The sequence below is a fragment of the Ranitomeya variabilis genome, chromosome 3 (assembly GCF_051348905.1).
Source record: "Ranitomeya variabilis isolate aRanVar5 chromosome 3, aRanVar5.hap1, whole genome shotgun sequence".
NCBI classification, from domain to species: Eukaryota; Metazoa; Chordata; class Amphibia; order Anura; family Dendrobatidae; genus Ranitomeya; species Ranitomeya variabilis.
In genome coordinates, this window is record NC_135234.1 from 205361007 (window position 1) to 205380641 (window position 19635).

The window sequence follows — 19635 nt, forward strand, 5'->3', positions numbered from 1 at the left end:
GCAGCTTGGATTGTGGCCCCTCTACTCTTCCTCCAGACTCTGGGACCTTGATTTCCAAATGAAATGCAAAATTTTCTTTCATCTGAAAACAACACATTGGACCAATGAGCAACAGTCCAGTTCTTTTTCTCCTTGGCCCAGGTAAGACACTTCTGGTGTTGTCTATTGGTCATGAGTGGCTTGACAAAAGGAATGCGACACTTGTAGCCCATGTCCTGGATACATCTGTGTGTGGTGGCTCTTAAAGCAATGACTCCAGCAGCAGTCTACTCCTTGTGAATCTCCCCCAAATTTTTTAAATGCTTTTCTTAACAATCCTTTCAAGGCTGCGGTTATCCCGGTTACTTGTGCACCTTTTTCTACCACACTTTTTCCTTCCACTCAACTTTCCATTAATATGCTTGGATACAGCACTCACTGAACAGCCAGCTTCTTTAGCAATGACCTTTTGTGGCTTACTCTCCTTTTGGAGTGTGCCAAAGACTGCCTTCTGGACATCTGTCAAGTCAGCAGTCTTCCCCATGATTGTGGAGCCTACTGAAATGCTTAGAAAGCCTTTGCAGATGTTTTTTGTTAATTATTCTAATTTACTGAGATAATGACTTTTGGGTTTTTATTGGCTGTAAGCCATAATCATCAACATTAACAGAATTAAACACTTGAAATAGATCACTTTGTTTGTAATGACTCTATATAATTTATGAGTTTCACTTTTTGTATTGAAGAACTGAAATAAATTAACTTTTGGATCATATTCTAATTTTGTGAGCAGCACCTGTATATACAGTTGTGTAAAAAACTGTTTGCCCATTCCCGATTTCATATTCTTTTGCATATTTGTCACACTTAAATGTTTCAGATCACCAAATAAATTTAAAAATTAGACTACGATAACACAAGTAAATGAAAAATGCCGTTTTTAAAATAAAGATCTTTATTGTTACAGGAAAAAGAAATTCAAACCTACAGAGTCCTGTATGAAAACGTGATTGCCCTCCACCTTAAAACGTGGTTTATCACATCTTTGTGAAGCGGAGTTCAAATTCCCTAGCCACACCCAGGCCTGATTACTGCCACACCTGTTATGGATCAAGAAATCACTTAAATACGACCTGCCTGATGAAGTGAAGTAGACAAAAAGGTTCTCAAAGAATGACACCATGCAGCGATCCAAAGAAATCCTGGAATAAATGAGAAACAAAGTAATTGAGATGTATCAGTCTAGAAAAAGTTATAAAGCAGTTTCTAAAGTTTGGGACTCCAGCAAACAGTGAGAGCCATTATCCACAAATGCAAAAACATGGAGCAATGGTGAACCTTCCCAGAAGTGGCCAGTTAACTAAAAATGCCCCAATAGTGCAGTGATGACTCATTCAAGAGGTCACAAAATACCCCAAAACAACATACAAAGAACTGCAGGCCTCACTTACCTCTTTAAAGGTCAGTGGGCACAAAATGGCCTGCATGGCAGAAATCCTAGACAAAAACCACCGCTGAGCAATAAGAGCATAAATGCCCCTCTCAGTTTTTGCCAGAAAACATCTTGATGATCCCCAAGACTTTTGGTACAATACTCTATGGACTTACATGTCAAAAGTTGAACTTTTTGGAAGATGTTATGTCCCATTACATCTGGTGTAGACGTAACACAGCACTTCAGAAAAGGAACATCATGCCAACAGTAAAATACAGCTCTGGCAAAAATTAAGACACCACCACATCCAAAGCACTGTCATGGGCAGCCCAATCTCCAGACCTGAATCCCATTGAAAAACTCTGGAATGTAATCAAGAGGATGATGGATAGTCACAAGCCATCAAACAAAGAAGAACTGCTTACATTTTTGCGCCAGAAGCAGTGTGAAAGACTGATGGAAAGCATGCCAAGACGCATGAAAGCTGTGATTAAAAATCATGGTTATTTCACAAAATATTAATTTCTGAACTCATCCTGAGTTAAAACATTAGTATTGTTGTTTCTTAATGATTATGAACTTGGTTTCTTTGCATTATTTGATGTCTGAAAGCACGGTTTGTTTTTTTCATTTTGAACATTTTTCTTTGACAGCAAAAAAATACAAAATGTATTGCTTGGAAATTCGGAGACATGTTGTCAGTAGTGTTGAGCATTCCGATACTGCAAATATCGGGTATCGGCCGATATTCGCTGTATCGGAATTCCGATACCGAGTTCCGATATTTTTGCGATATCGGGGATTGGGATCCATATTAATGTAAAAAATAAAGAATAAAAATAAAAAATATGGATATACTCACCCACCGACGGCCCCTGGCTCGCAGCGGTGCAACCGGCAGCCTCCGTTCCTAAGAATGCAGTGAGTGTAGGACCTGCGATGACGTCACGGCTTGTGATTGGTCGCGTGACCGCTCACGTGACCGCGACGTCATCGAAGGTCCTTCACTCTGCATTCTTAGGAACGGAGGCAGACGCTTGCAGCGGTGACAGCCAGGGCTCGTCGGAGGGTGAGTATATCCATATTTTTTATTTTTATTCTTTATTTTTTACATGAATATGGATCCCAGGGCCTGAAGGAGAGTTTCCTCTCCTTCAGACCCTGGGAACCATCCAGGATCACTTCCGATATTTGTGTCCCATTGACTTGTATTGGTATCGGGTATCGGCATCGGCGATATCCGATATTTTTTGGATATCGGCCGATCCAATCCGATACCGATACTTTCAAATATTGGAAGGTATCGCTCAACACTAGTTGTCAGAAGTTTATAGAATAAAAGACCAATTTACATTTCACTCAAAAATATACCTATAAAGAGATAAATCAGACAAATAGAACATTTTGCAGTGGTCTCTTAATTTTTGCCAGAGCTGTATGGTGGTGGTAGTGTGATCTCTGGGGCTGTTTTGCTGCTTCAGGACCTGGAAGACTTGCTGTGATAAATGAAACCATGAATTCTGCTGTCTACCAAAAAATCCTGAAGGAGAATGTCTTGCCATCTGTTTGTGACCTCAAGCTGAAGTGCATTATAGTTATGCAGGAGGACAATGATCCAAAACACACTAGCAAGTACACCTTTGAATGGCTGAAGAAACATAAAAATAAGACTTTGGAGTGGCCTAGTCAAAGTCCTGACCTTAATCCAATTGAGATGCTGTGGCATGATCTTAAAAATTCGGTCTATGCTCAGAAACCCTCCAATGTGGCTGAATTCAAACAATTCTGCAAAGATGAGTGGGCCATAATTTTTCCATAGCATTGTAAAAGACTCACTGCCAGTTATAGCAAACCCTTGTTTGCAGTTGTTGCTGCTAAGGGTGGCTGTTGTGAATTCTGCTCTTGGGCTCCCTCCGGTGGTTGTTGGTGGTAGTGCAGTTGTCTTGGGGTTGTAATCCGGGCAGGTGTTTCTGCTGATTGCAGCTCTATTAGGTATTTAGGTTTGCAGGATCCATGAGTCTGTGCCAGTTGTCCATTGTACTTGGAGGGATTGCATCTCTCTCTGGCTCCTCATGCCCTGCTGCAAATTCAGCTAAGATAAGTGTCTGGTTTTTTGTCTCTGTGCACACATGCAGTGTGCTTTGCAATTCAGTGCAATTTATTGTGTTTTTGTCCAGCTTAGACTTTGTTTGGATTTTTCAGTCATGCTGGATTCTCAGGAGATGCAGATATACTTTCTATGTCTTTAGTTAGATGTGGATTATTTGTATTATCTGCTGTGGATGTTTTTAGGATTTTAATATTGACCGCTTAGTATTCTGTCCTATCCTTTTCTATTTAGCTAGAAGTGCCTCTTTTGCTAAATCCTGTTTTTCTGCCTGCGTGTGTCTTTCCTCTTATACTCACAGTCAATATTTGTGGGGGGCTGCCTATCCTTTGGGGTTCTGCTCTGAGGCAAGATAGAATTCCCATTTCCATCTATAGGGGTATTTAGTCCTCCGGCTGTGTCGAGATGTCTAGGACATGTTAGGTACATCCCACGGCTACTTCTAGTTGCGGTGTTAGATTAGGGTTTGCGGTCAGTACAGGTACCACCTACTCCTGAGAAAGTCTCTCATGCGGCTCCAAGGTCACCAGATCATAACAGTACAACTGGCCCACAATGAGTTAAATACATCTCAAAAGAAGGGAAGAAAGTCATTTTTTTTCTGTAGCCTGTTTTGTCTTTTCTTCCCTCTTTTCCACTGGGTGACTGAGGAGTCTTGTGCTAGCATGGATGTTCAGGGATTAGTTTCTCGTGTAGACCAGCTTGCTGCTAGGGTACAGGGTATTTCTGATTATATTGCTCAGACTCTGCTTTTAGAGCCTAGGATTCCTACTCCTGATTTGTTTTTTGGGGACAGGTCCAAATTTTTGAGTTTTAAAAACAACTGTAAACTGTTTTTTGCTCTGAAGCCTCGTTCCTCTGGTGATCCCATTCAGCAGATTAAAATTGTCATCTCCCTGCTGCGTGGCGACCCTCAGGATTGGGCATTTTCCCTGGAATCTGGGAATCCAGCCTTGCTTAATGTAGATGCCTTTTTCAGGCTCTAGGATTATTATATGATGAACCAAATTCTGTGGATCAAGCAGAGAAGACCTTGTTGGCCCTGTCTCAGGGTCAAGAAGCGGCAGAATTGTATTGTCAGAAATTTAGAAAATGGTCTGTGCTGACTAAATGGAATGAGGATGCTTTGGCGGCAATTTTCAGAAAGGGTCTTTCTGAATCTGTTAAAGATGTTATGGTGGGGTTTCCCACGCCTGTTGGTCTGAGTGATTCTATGTCTCTGGCCATTCAGATCGATCGGCGCTTGCGGGAGCGCAGAACTGTGCGTTGTCCTCAGAGCAGATGCCTGAGCCTATGCAGTGTGATAGGATTCTGTCTAGAATGGAACAACAAGGATTCAGACATCAGAATAGGTTGTGTTTTTATTGTGGCGATGCTTCTCATGTCATTTCAGTCTGCCCAAAGCGTACAAAGAGAATCGCTAGTTCAGTTACCATCGGAACTGTACAACCTAAATTTCTGTTATCTGTGACCTTGATCTGCTCATTGTCGTCATTTTCTGTCATGGCGTTTGTGGATTCAGGCGCCGCTTTGAACTTAATGGACTTTGAATTTGCCAGGCATTGTGGTTTCCCCTTGCAGTCTTTGCAGAACCCTATTCCTTTAAGGGGCATTGATGCTACACCTTTGGCTAAAAATAAACCCCAGTTTTGGACACAGGTGACCATGTGCATGGCGCCAGCCCATCAGGAAGATTGTCGTTTTCTGGTGTTGCATAATTTGCATGATGCTATTGTGCTGGGGTTTCCATGGTTGCAGATACATAATCCTGTGTTGGATTGGAAGTCTATGTCTGTGACTAGTTGGGGTTGTCAGGGGGTTCATAATGACGTTCCTGTGATGTCAATCTCCTCTTCCTCCTCTTCTGAAGTTCCAGAGTTTTTGTCTGATTTTCAGGATGTATTCGATGAGCCCAAGTCCAGTTCCCTTCCACCGCATAGGGACTGTGATTGTGCTATTGACTTGATTCCAGGCTGTAAGTTTCCTAAGGGCCGACTTTTCAACCTGTCTGTGCCGGAACATACCGCCATGCGGAGTTATGTTAAGGAGTCTTTGGAGAAAGGGCATATTCAGCCATCTTCTTCACCGTTGGGAGCGGGATTTTTTTTTTTATTGCTAAGAAGGATGGCTCCTTGAGACCCTGTATTGATTATCGCCTCTTGAATAAGATCACGGTCAAATTTCAATACCCTTTACTAGGGTTGAGCGAAATGGGTCGGCCATTTTCAGAAGTCGCCGACTTTTGGCAAAGTCTGGTTTCATGAAACCCGACCCGACCCCTGTGTGGGGTCGGCCATGAGGTCGGCGATCTTCTGAATCTGGTATCAGAATTCCGATACCGAGTTCCGATATGTTTGTGATATCGGGAATCGGTATCGGAATCCATATTTAAGAGTTAAATAAAGAATCAAAATAAAAAATATTGATATACTCACCCTCGGACGCGCCCTGGTACTAACCGGCAGGCTTCCTTCCTAAGAATGAGCGCGTGAATGACCTGCGGTGACGTCGCGGCTTGTGATTGGTCGCGAGCGGTCACATGGACAAGCCGCGACGTCATCTAAGGTCCTTCACGCGCTCATTCTTAGGAAGGAAGGCTGCCGGAAAGAAGCAGGGCGCGTCCGAGGGTGAGTATATACCTAATAGGAATATACTCACCCTCGGACGCGCCCTGCTTCTTTCAGGCAGCCTTCCTTCCTAAGAATGAGCGCGTGAAGTACCTTAGATGACGTCGCGGCTTGTCCATGTCCAAGCCGCGACATCACCGCAGGTCATTCACGCGCTCATTCTTAGGAAGGAAGCCTGCTGGTTAGTACCAGGGCGCGTCCGTGGGTGAGTATATCAATATTTTTTATTTTGATTCTTTATTTTACACATTAATATGGATCCCAGGGCCTGAAGGAGAGTTTCCTCTCCTTCAGACCCTGGGAACCATAGTATCCCATTGCACTGCATTGGGTTTCGTGTTTCGGCCGACCCCGACCCCAACTTTTTTATAGGATCGGCTGATTTCACTCGACCCGACTTTTGAGAAAGTCGGGTTTCATGAAACCCGACCCGATCCTATAAAAATAAAATTTGCTCAACCCTACCCTTTACCTTTGCTTTCCGATTTGTTTGCCAGGATTAAGGGGGCTAGTTGGTTTACTAAAATTGACCTTCGGGGGGCATATAATCTTGTTCGTATTAAGCAGGGTGACGAATGGAAAACTGCGTTTAATACGCCCGAAGGCCATTTTGAATACCTTGTGATGCCATTCGGGCTCTCTAATGCTCCATCTGTTTTTCAGTCCTTCATGCATGATATCTTCCGGAATTATCTTGATAAATTCATGATTGTATATTTGGATGACATCTTAATTTTTTCCGATGATTGGGAGTCTCATGTGAAACAGGTCAGGATGGTATTTCAGATCCTTCTTGACAATGCTTTGTTTGTGAAGGGGTCTAAATGTCTCTTTGGAGTGCAGAAGGTTTCTTTTTTGGGCTTCATTTTTTCTCCCTCATCTATAGAGATGGATCCGGTTAAGGTTCAGGCCATTCATGATGGGATTCAGCCCACATCCGTGAAGAGCCTTCAGAAATTTTTGGGCTTTGCTAATTTTTATCGCCGTTTCATTGCTAACTTCTCCAGTGTGGTTAAACCCCTGACCGATTTGACAAAGAAAGGCGCTGATGTAATGAATTGGTCCTCTGTGGCTGTCTCTGCCTTTCAGGAGCTTAACTGCCGATTTACTTCTGCCCCGGTGTTGCGTCAGCCAGATGTTTCTCTTCCGTTTCAGGTTGAGGTTGACGCTTCTGAGATTGGGGCAGGGGCCGTTTTGTCTCAGAGGAATTCTGATGGTTCCTTGATGAAACCGTGTGCCTTCTTTTCCCGTAAGTTTTCGCCTGCTGAACGCAATTATGATGTCGGCAATCGGGAGTTGTTGGCTATGAAGTGGGCGTTTGAGGAATGGCGACATTGGCTTGAGGGAGCCAAGCACCGTATTGTGGTCTTGACCGATCATAAAAATCTGATTTACCTCGAATCTGCAAAACGGCTGAATCCTAGACAGGCTCGATGGTCCCTGTTTTTCTCCCGTTTTGATTTCGTGGTTTCGTATCTTCCAGGTTCTAAGAATATTAAGGCTGATGCCCTCTCTAGGAGTTTTTTGCCTGATTCTCCTCAGGTACTTGAGCCGGTCGGCATTCTGAAGGAAGGGGTGGTCCTTTCTGCCATTTCCCCTGATTTGCGACGGGTTCTGCAGGAATTTCAGGCTGACAAACCTGACCGCTGTCCAGTGGGGAAACTGTTTGTTCCTGATAGATGGACTAGTAGAGTGATTTCTGAGGTTCATTGTTCTGTATTGGCTGGCCATCCTGGTATTTTTGGTACCAGAGATTTGGTTGGTAGGTCCTTTTGGTGGCCTTCTTTGTCGCGTGATGTGCGTTCTTTTGTGCAGTCCTGTGGGACTTGTGCGCGGGACAAGCCTTGCTGTTCCCGTGCTAGTGGGTTGCTTTTGCCTTTGCCGGTCCCTGAGAGGCCCAGGACGTATATTTCTATGGATTTTATTTCAGATCTTCCGGTTTCCCAGAGGATGTCGGTTATCTGGGTGGTTTGTGACCGGTTTTCTAAGATGGTTCATTTGGTGCCTTTGCCTAAATTGCCTTCCTCTTCTGATTTGGTTCCGTTGTTTTTCCAGCATGTGGTTCGTTTGCATGGTATTCTGGAGAATATTGTGTCTGAAAGAGGTTCCGTTTGTTTCTAGGTTTTGGCGGGCCTTTTGTGCTCGGCTGGGCATTGATTTGTCTTTTTCTTCCGGATTTCATGCTCAGACAAATGGCCAGACCGAGCAAACTAATCAGACTTTGGAAACTTATTTTAGATGCTTTGTGTCTGCTGATCAGGATGTTTGGGTGGCTTTCTTGCCATTGGCCGAGTTTGCCCTTAATAATCAGGCTAGTTCGGCTACCTTGGTTTCACCCTTCTTTTTTAATTTTGGTTTTCATCCTCGTTTTTCTTCGGGGCAGGTTGAGCCTTCTGATTGTCCTGGTGTGGATTCTGTGGTTGACAGGTTGCAGCAGATTTGGGCTCATGTGGTGGACAATTTGGTGTTGTCTCAGGAGGAGGCTCAGCGTTTTGCTAACCGTCGTCGGTGTGTTGGTTCCCGGCTTCGGGTTGGGGATTTGGTCTGGTTGTCTTCCCATCATGTTCCTATGAAGGTTTCTTCCCCTAAGTTTCAGCCTCGGTTTATTGGTCCTTATAGGATTTCTGAGATTATCAATCCGGTGTCTTTTCGTTTGGCCCTTCCGGCCTCTTTTGCCATCCATAATGTTTTCCATAGATCTTAATTGCTGAAATATGTGGTGCTCGTTGTTCCCTCTGTTGATCCTCCTGCTCCTGTGTTGGTGGATGGGGAGTTGGAGTATGTGTTTGAGAAGATTTTGGATTCTCGCTTTTCAAGGCGGAGGCTTCAGTACCTTGTCAAATGGAAGGGTTATGGCCAGGAGGATAATTCTTGGGTTTTTGCCTCTGATGTCCATGCTGCTGATTTGGTCCGTGCCTTTCATCTGGCTCATCCTGATCGGCCTGGGGGCTCTGGTGAGGGTTCGGTGACCCCTCTTCAAGGGGGGGTACTGTTATGAATTCTGCTCTTGGGCTCCCTCCGGTGGTTGTTGGTGGTAGTGCAGTTGTCTTGGGGTTGTAATCCGGGCAGGTGTTTCTGCTGATTGCAGCTCTATTAGGTATTTAGGTTTGCAGGATCCATGAGTCTGTGCCAGTTGTCCATTGTACTTGGAGGGATTGCATCTCTCTCTGGCTCCTCATGCCGTGCTGCAAATTCAGCTAAGATAAGTGTCTGGTTTTTTGTCTCTGTGCACACATGCAGTGTGCTTTGCAATTCAGTGCAATTTATTGTGTTTTTGTCCAGCTTAGACTTTGTTTGGATTTTTCAGTCATGCTGGATTCTCAGGAGATGCAGATATACTTTATATGTCTTTAGTTAGATGTGGATTATTTGTATTATCTGCTGTGGATGTTTTTAGGATTTTAATACTGACCGCTTAGTATTCTGTCCTATTCTTTTCTATTTAGCTAGAAGTGCCTCTTTTGCTAAATCCTGTTTTTCTGCCTGCGTGTGTCTTTCCTCTTATACTCACAGTCAATATTTGTGGGGGGCTGCCTATCCTTTGGGGTTCTGCTCTGAGGCAAGATAGAATTCCCATTTCCATCTATAGGGGTATTTAGTCCTCCGGCTGTGTCGAGATGTCTAGGACGTGTTAGGTACATCCCACGGCTACTTCTAGTTGCGGTGTTAGATTAGGGTTTGCGGTCAGTACAGGTACCACCTACTCCTGAGAAAGTCTCTCATGCGGCTCCAAGGTCACCAGATCATAACAGGTGGCCCAACTAGTTATTAGGTTTAAGAGACAATCACTTTTTTGCACAGATCTTTGTAGGTTTGGATTTTTTTTCCCTTAATAAAAATGACCGTCATTTAAAAAATGCATTTTGTAATTGCTTGTTTTATCTTTGTATAATATTTAAATTTGTTTGGTAATCTATAACATTTATGTGTAACAAACATGCCAAAGAATATGAAATCAGGAAGGGGGCAACATGTACATTTTGGGGCACTTCCCTCTACATCCGGTGTGCCATATATCACAAGTCTGTGGTCACATACACTGATTGAAAACTTTCGTGCCAAACCTGGACAACCCTTTTAACCCCTTTCCAACGTTGGGTGTAATAATACACCCACGTCGGACTTCCTCCCTTTGATGTGGGCTCTGGTGCTGAGCCAACATCTTTCCTGGCACATGTCAGCTGCTTTGAACAGTTGCGTTTTGTGCAGATGGCTGGCACATCAAAATGACGCATCCGCATACATCCGCATGTCTTGCGTACCCAATGTTAAAGATAGGTACGCAGGATGCATGCAGAAGTATGCGGAATTAGGCAAAGCTTAACAGAGGAAGTACGCAGCCCTCCGCAAAGCCCCCGGAATGTTAATGTGAACTTATCCTAAGTGAATATGGTAAAAAAAAAAAAAACAACTATGGAATTGCACTTTTTTTTGCAATTTCACTGCACTTAGATTTTTTTTCCTTTTTCCAGTTTATGATATGTTAAAACCAATGAGGTCGTTCAAATGTACAACTTGTCCTGCAAAAATCAAGCCCTCACATGGCCATTTTGACCTAAAAATAAAAAAGTTATGGCTCTGGGAAGAAGGGGAGCAAAAAGCAAAAACGGAAAATGGCCCGGGGGTCAAGGGGTTAAGCTATGCACAGTGTTGTGCTCCACAATTAAACGTTGGACACTATGTAGTGGACAGTAAAATAGCAAATAGGGTAACATTTTGACAATTTCTGCTGTTTGGCTACCTTAAGAGCTCTGCAAATGGTGCTTGTAAATAATTCCAGGAAAACCTGTGCCCCAAAAGCCAACTGGCACTCTTCTTCTGAGCCCTGCCTTATGCCCATACAATAGCGTATAAAAAATAGAATAGTGTCAGAGAAAAAGAGTATTAATTTGGAGGGTACTTTTTTATTAGAATTGGTAAAAATGAAACTTTGAGATAAATCTATTTATTATTGTAACAAATGTAATTTCACATTTTTACACACTCCAGAGTTAAAGAAATCGATGAAACACTTGTGGGGTAAGATTGCTCATTACACTGCTAGATGGATTCCCTGAGTCTCTGAGTTTCCTTAGGTCTATAGTTTCCAAAACGGAGTCACTTTTGATTGTTTCTACTGTTCTGCCACCTCGGTGGCTCTGCAAGTGGCGCTTACAAACTATCACTGCCAAATTTGTGCTCTAAAAGCTAAATAGCATTGTTTCCCTTCCTAGTCCTGCAGTGTTCCCATCACTAGTTTTCAATCACATACTGTCATGGCCGAAAGTGTTTTGCTATACACATGTTTATTTCCTTTGTGTGTATTGGAACAACACAAAAAAAACTGAAAAAAAAGGAAAATTGTACATAATTTGACACAAAACCCCAAAAATGATTCGTCCAAAGTTGTTGGCACCCTCAACGTAATATTTGGTTGCACAAACTTTGGAATAAAAAAATGCAATCAATCGTTTCCTATAACCATCAACAAGCTTCTCACACCTTTCAACTCTCCAGCGCTTTGATTCCATTCATTTCTGGGTGCTTTTTGAAGTATGTTTGGGGTCAATGTACTGCTGGAAGACCCATGACCTAGGACACAAACCCAGCATTCTGACACTAGGCACCACATTGCAACCCATAATCTTCATATTTCTTGATAGCTTGCATATAGCCAAGGCACCCAGTGTCAAAGGCAGCAAGACAACCCCAGGGCCCCTTTGAACCTCCACAATATTTGACTGTATGTGCTGTAATCTTTTCTTTGTAGGCCTCCTTCTGTTTTCCGTAAACAGTAGAATGATGTGCTTTGCCAAACAGCTCTATCTTGGTCTAACCTGTTCACAAGATGCTTTCTCAGAAGGATTTTGACTTACATATAGTTTGGCAAACGCAGTCTATAGCTTTTTCATATCACTGTGTCAGCAGTGGTGTCCTGGTGGGTCTCCTGCAATAGCCTTTCATTTCATCAAATGTCGAAAGATAGTTTGCGGTGACTCTGATGCACCCCGAGACTGCAGGAAAGCTTGAACTTCTTTGGAAGTTGATTGGGGCTGTTTATCCACCATCCAGACTATTCTGCATTGCAACCCTTCATCAATTTTTCTCTGTGTCCACAGCCAGAGAGATTAGCTATAATGCCACGGGTTGTCAACTTCTTTATTATGTTGCACACCATGGACAAAGGAACATCAAAATTTCTGGAGATAGACTTGTAATTTTAAGATTGTATATATTGTTCAACAATATTGATTGTTGAGTCAACTTCTACCCTTTTTATATAGTTTCAGGTGTGATTTTCATATTGCGCAACCCTGCTACGTGCCACAGGTGAGTTTGAATGAACATCAATGCTTGAAACAGAGTTATTTACCCACAATTTTCAAAAGGTGCCAACAATTTTGTCTCCACAATTTTGGTTGTTTTGTGTGAAATTATATATAATTTGCCTTTTTTTGTGTTATTCCAATACACGCAAAGGAAATAAACCTGTGTATAACAAAACATGTATAACTGCAATAATTTTCTTTGAGAAATACTTCATTTTCTGGAACAATTTCAAGGGTGCCATTGCTGTCAACTATGACTATATATGATATTACTGAATTTGGGAAAAATTGCTTTGCAAACTTTGAGGTCTATTTACTCCTTTTACTCCTTACGAGAATGAGAAATTTGGGCTAAAGCAACATTTTAGTAGAATTTTTTTATCATTTTCCATCCCAAAATTATAACATTTTGGAGCACCAATTAGTTAAAAATGCTAAAAGACACTCTAAATGAATTTGTTTAGGGATTTTGTTATCAAAACAGGATCACTTGTGGGGAGTTTCTGCTGTTTTTGAGTCGCACTACCAGGGCCTGGGGTACTCGGTACCGGGTCTGGTCTTAAAGGGGATGTCACGGTGGCTGCGACCCGGTCCGTGGCCCTGGGCACCCAATAAAAGGGGAATGGTCTTTAAAGGGGTTTTTGTATAAAGTTTGTTGTGACGCCACCTGTGGTGTTCGGTCAGTGGGGACTGACGCCACTTAAAGGGGTCCTCTGGGGTGATGATATGGTGGCCAGATGGTGATGCTTACCACAGGTTAAGCGGGTCCCCAGGGCTCCCAAGGTGTGGGGCAAAGATGTTGTGTGCCGACGAATAAGTGGAGGACACAGAGTGGTAAAGTCTTTACCTGGTTTACTGGTGGTAGTAATCCACAGTGCAGGGTACCAGATACAGGAGTCCTGTGGTCCGGCTGGCTCTGAGGCAATAGGAGAATCTCCTTCCCAGTTGAGGTCCGTAAGCCTTTCTGCTCGCACTAGTATGCGAGGTCCTTACTGATGCTCACTACATTCAACCCCTCGGGTTATCTACCTCTCCTGGAACTGCAGCTCACACTTCTGCTGCACGACCTACTGTCTGTTCTCACTGCTCTCTTCCACTTTCTGCCAGGAGCTGCAGACTCCCATGTCTGCTCAGCTGCACTCCTTTCTTACCTGCTCCGCCTAATCTGATGTTCCCAGACAAGCTCCTCTCTGGCAATCTCTATCCAAATCTTTCTTTCCAGGGGCTGCATCTCTTTCTTGTGCACGCACGGCCCCTCTGCTCCAGACTTCCTTTCTCCTCAGTGTCTCTCTCAGACTGGCTAACTCCTCCTCCAGGTCAGGATACATGTAGCCTAGGGAAGCTCCCCTGAATCCGAGTCTTGAGCTCCCCCTCCTGGCCTGGATTCAGAATGTTTTGCATGTGTGTGCCTTACCTGGTGAAGATAACTCCATTGCCTCTAAGCATGATATTACCCTACCCGAAGGAAAGGCAACATCACTGTAGCAACCGGTTACCTGGGGTGCTACACTTTCGCACTTCTAGGGCTTTCAAATGCAACATGGCAACCACAATCTATTACAGTCACAAATGCTCTCCAGTAGTCAGATAATGCTCCTTCCTTTCTGAGTCTTGCCTTCTAATTAAATAGCAGCTTTTAACCACATATGAGGTATTGGCAAATCCAGAAGGCTTTGCTTTATAAATTTGCAAATGTAAAATTGGGACTAGTGCAACATTTGAATGTAATATTTCATTTTCACAACCCAATGTTATAAAATTCTATGAAACACCTGTGGGTTAAAAATGATCACTACAGAAATAGAATAATTCTATCACTGGTATTGTTTTAAGAAATTGGGACACTATTGGGGGTTTCTGCAGTTCTGACACCTCAGGGGCTATGTAAATGCAACATGGCACTACAATGTATTCCAGCCAGCTATTTGCACTCCGGAAGTTAACTAGGACTCCTTCCCTTCTGATCCATGTTGTGTGCCCAAACAGTAGTTTCCATCCATCTATGAGACATTGCCACTCTTGGGATAAGTTGTATAATAAATTATGGTTCTCAATTTATCCTGTTACGTGTTGTGAAAATGAAAAAAATAGTTTTCTTCCATTTATAAATTTATTACTAATAAATGAAAGATACTAAGAAATCAATAAGTAAATAAAAAATATTTTTGATAACCAGCTATGGGAAAGAAGACACCTGCAGACTGATATTAATAGGCTGCGAATGCCCATGATTAATGGGTCATTCCCAACCTACTGTCACAAGGGTGTCACATCCCCCTGGGAGACCTGGAGTTAAAAGGTCACAACGGGTAATGAATTGCAGGTCCTATTTTAAATGGAATTCATTTCCATCAGTGCTCAATGAGTTAAGGACTTTTTCCTTGTGGGCTGGGAACATACAGCATGATTGCCCTCAGCTGCAGTGGCGTATCTAGGGGGGCAGTCGGGGCATGTGCCCCGGGCGCAGCCGGCAGGGGGGCACAGTCGGGCCACAATGTCTCCCCCGGCGGCTGCATTCTGCCACCCCCCGGATTGAGAGTCGGCTGTTCTCTGTTCTCTGGGTCCGGCGGAGATGGAGGGGGACCCCTGCAGGGTGGCTGCGGCGAGCAAGGAGAAATCCCTGCAACTCCACTGCTTACAGGAGAAAATAGCAGCGGAGCTGCAGCAATCTGTATTCCTGCCCGATCTTCCTCTCACACAGGCAGCACCGCTGGATGATGTCATCATTCAGTGGCCTGCTGTGTCAGAGGAAGGCGATGAGATGCTGCGGCAGAGCATGTGGAGAGGTGAGAGGTTGTGTGTGTGTGTGTGTGTGTGTATATAGAGGTGCTGTGTATGTTGTGTGTGTGTGTCTGTATAGAGAGGTGAGAGGTGTTGTGTGTGTATATATAGAGGTGAAAGGTGCTGCATGTGTGTTGTGTGTTTGTATATATAGAGGTGAGAGGTGCTGTGTGTTGTGTGTGTGTGTAGAGATGCTGTGTGTGTGTTGTGCATGTGTGTATATAGGTGAGAGGTGCTTACAGGGCTAACAGCTGTCTAATAGGCAGCAAATTGCCGAGCGGCCTGCAACTGCTGCTGCGGGACCAGCCCAATTTGTGACTGACGGAAGGTGTCCCCAAAAGGGAGTGGGCTCCCCTTTTATCTATTTAGCCCCGGCACTTCGCCGGGTGCGCCGGGTGGTGATGCAGGCTCTTGTTGCAGTGATATCTTACTATTCACGCATGGGCAGTAAAAGACCCAAACTATTTATATCCAAATAATCTAATTTCCACGGTAAATTGCAGATCAAATAAACCAGAGTCACTGAGCATCCTAACAGCACTTGCTTGTTGAAACCCTCTGCACCTTTTCATGATCTGCAGTTTGTTAACACTGTCTCAAAGGAATGTCGCTGTAAACATGGGTCAGGACAATATATATAAGAGCTCAAAGGAAAACATACCTAAAGGTGCTCAGCATGGAGGTCCCAAAGACAGAGTGTTCTCACCCCGACAGCGCCGTTTCGCAAATGCTTCCTCTATGGGGGCGTGATTTTACATGGCCAGAGGTGGTGTCTTAAATACTGGCGGTTAACAGGCTGTGCTGATTCATTGGAGGGCAAAAGTGGGCCTGGTTTAGTGTCTTTTTTCCCTGTGCTTTGGAGAATTTTGGTCTGCGTGGTAGTAGCTGCACTTTTTTCGTCACAATGTGATCCTTAAAAAATGGAAGCCCAAGTATCCAGGTCCTGTTCCCTGGAATTCAATGATGAGGATTTTCGACAGTCCAAGGATTTTCATTGGAATTTATATTTATGTACATTTTTCTTTTTTTTATTTTATTTTTATTTTTATTTGTATTTATAATATATTTCTTTCATTTTCATTTGTCAGATATTGTCACATCCTGATAATACACCCCCTTCTTTTATTTTGTATTTTTATTATTATATAATATTATTAGTCTATGTCACGTATTTATCATTGTTTTCTATACCGTGTGGTATATTATTATATTTTATATATATGCACATGTGTCACCGCTCACTATAGTATGCACACCCCTTATACATTGTCATCACCACGCCACTATTTTCGCGGTGTACCATCACACATCATATATATTCACAGGTTCACCGCCCACTACATTAGGCACGTCCTTTTTGTACATTGCGACCACTGCAGCAGTCCCCTTCCTTCTTACACTTCATTGAGGGGAGGTGCGCTTCTGTTCTCTAAGTCAGCCTTGACTTCCGGTCCTGCACAATTGGTCCATCTTGTGTTCCAGCATGCGTTCCAGCGCGGAGACTGGAAGTCATTTTTTCACTTCCGGCCAGACAATAAGTAGTGGAGAAGCGCCCACTTTTGTCCTCCAATGAATCAGCACAGCCTGTTAACCGCCAGTATTTAAGACACCACCTCTGGCCATGTAAAATCACGCCCCCATAGAGGAAGCATTTGCAAAACGGCGCTGTCGGGGTGAGAACACTCTGTCTTTGGGACCTCCATGCTGAGCACCTTTAGGTATGTTTTCCTTTGAGCTATTATATCTATTGTCCTGACCCATGTATACAGCGACATTTACTATTGATGTAACAGCCACTGACATAAACTTTTGTATGTCCCCTTATCAGTCCTTTGTTTACAATTCATTCCAATATACTGCTTGCACGTTTGCACTATGCACTTTGTCATATGAAATGGTTTTCATCTAATTGTATAACAAAAGGCATTTAATTGTCATTTTTGATATTAGACATGATATTATAATTAGTGGGCATGTCCTTTTCATATGATTTTTGAACCGGAAAGTTGGTCTTTCTGTCAGGCTGTAGTTTATCTATTTGATGCTTGTCATATGCCTTTGCACTTTATGTGGTATACACCATTTACATTCACGTTTTTTTAATAGCCCTAATTGATGTTTGGCATTTTTTTCAGTATTCTTGTAATACCTTTGGTGCAATGCTTAATTGGCACTGACCTTGTGTCCTTCTGCCATTGTGTTCTTCTTTTTGTGGTTCCAGTAGCTTCATTTTGTATTTTATTCACCTTTTATAACATTTAATAAAATGTATCATGTTTTAAGCATCCACCTTCATTCATCATCTTCTTCCACTTTATACCAGTGGGAGTGTGCATCTAAGGGCTCATTTCCACTTGCGAGGAAAACGGACAAGTGCAATCCGATAAAAAATCGGATTGCACTCGGACCAATGTTATTCAATAGGTGTCTTTTCATTTGCGATTTTTTTCTCAGCCGAAATCGGACTGAGAAAAAAACCGCAGCTTGCTGCGTATTGGTGCGGTTCTCGGATGAGACTCACCAATGCAAGTCAATGGGTGCGAGAAAAAAACGCACAGCACTCGCACCATGGGTATGACGTCCGTTTTTTACAGATACCTTACCATTCTGTGGCATAGAACACTGTAAATGGTCCTGTAAATGACTGTATAAAAATAGTTGCAGAGAAAAAAAACGGCTTGCATACGGATGTCATACGAATGTAAAACAGATGGTGTGATTAAAAATCGCATTGAACTCGCATGACAATCGCATACTTTTCATCCCTTTTTTTAGGTCCAGATTATGGACCGTTTTTTCTCTCGCAAGTGGAAATGAGCCCTAAGTATGATCTGCAGATTGTAATATTTATCTAGCAGCTGCGGTTTATCACTGGGTACCAAATGCCACCAGTTGTTTTTGACAGGAAGAAAACTGATCTTCTTAGCAGAGCATTCTCAAAACCTGAAGAATAAACTCTGACTGCAAGGGCTGTTATCACTCACAATACTTAGAACTTTACTTTAGAATCCCAAAGTCTCAGAAGTAGCACATTCAGCCAGACCTGGAAGTTCACAATGGCCAAAATTTCTGACAAATGAATTTGAGGTAAAAAATAATTCAAAGGAGCATATGTTCACAATTAACTTTGTCTTCCTTAACAGACATAGTCAAGAAACTTCCCAAAGTGTGAATGAAACAAGACATAGGAAACAACATTTAATTGTTGAAACCTTTCATAGGATTTGTCAAGACTCAAGAGCTAAGAAATGTAGTGTTAATACATGGTGCCACCTAGAGGACCAACTATGAAGTGCCTACAAAATAACGGCGTAACTGTATGATGTTTGCAGTAATATAAATATGGGGATAAAATACCAATTGGAAAAAAATTTAATTACACTATTGTTTTGGAGATTTTATTTTCACAGCATTGAGCTTGTGCCCTGGACCTGACATGACCTGGCAACTTAATCATTCATTCAGGTCAATACAATTACCGCAATACCAAACATATATTTTTATTTACAGTACCACGAATAGGTTTGGGAACCCCGTCAAAATTACTGTGATTGTGATCAGTTAACCAAGTTGAAGATTAAAAGATTAAATCAACTCTAAAAGGGCTAAAGTTGAAGATGACTCATTTCCTCTTTATTTTAGGCAAATATATTATTTATATATATATATATATGCAGCGCCCCAGAGTCCTGGTCGTTGCAGTACTGTGGCTCCGCCACTATGGGGAGCCATGGTGCGTCCGATGGCACTGAAGGAGTTCATCTGATCAGGTATCACAGACACCAATACATTTCACAGCCGGGCCTCCGGGGGGAGCTAAGGGTTCTATTCATTAGGCCACTCCCCACCATAGTGGGTAAACTGGGGGTCAGGCAGGAAGTTAGAAGAGAAAGCTGACTGGATTGAACGAAGCAACACCTTGTGGCAGAGGGTGTTGTGGAGGAAGAGACAGTAGGGTCTCTGCCAGGGGTGGGATCCTGGCAGAGGCTTGGCATTGGAAAGAACGTAACGGGTCCGCGCCAGCTCCGGGAAGCGGCGGGATTCAAGAAAGGACTAGAAGCGAGATAGATTGTGCTGAGTGAGAAACGAGATCAAGCAATAGGAGAATTCCAGTAGGGGTCGTGCTGTAAGACCGAAGCAACACCCTACTGAGGCGCACTACCGGTGGCCGGAACGCCGAGGGAGTATTATAACATTCAGCTTCAAGCAATACTCTAAACAGCGGCAGGACAGTCAGTCTAAGGCGGGCTGTCTAACACATATCACCTATGAAGTCTTGGGAGGCAATTGCGGGAGAGGGGCGTCTCTAGGGTCCCGGAAGAACTCCAGGCCTACCCGACAAACGGGTGCCGTTCTAACCGTAACATCAGGGAGGGACGGACGATTAGAAGAACATCA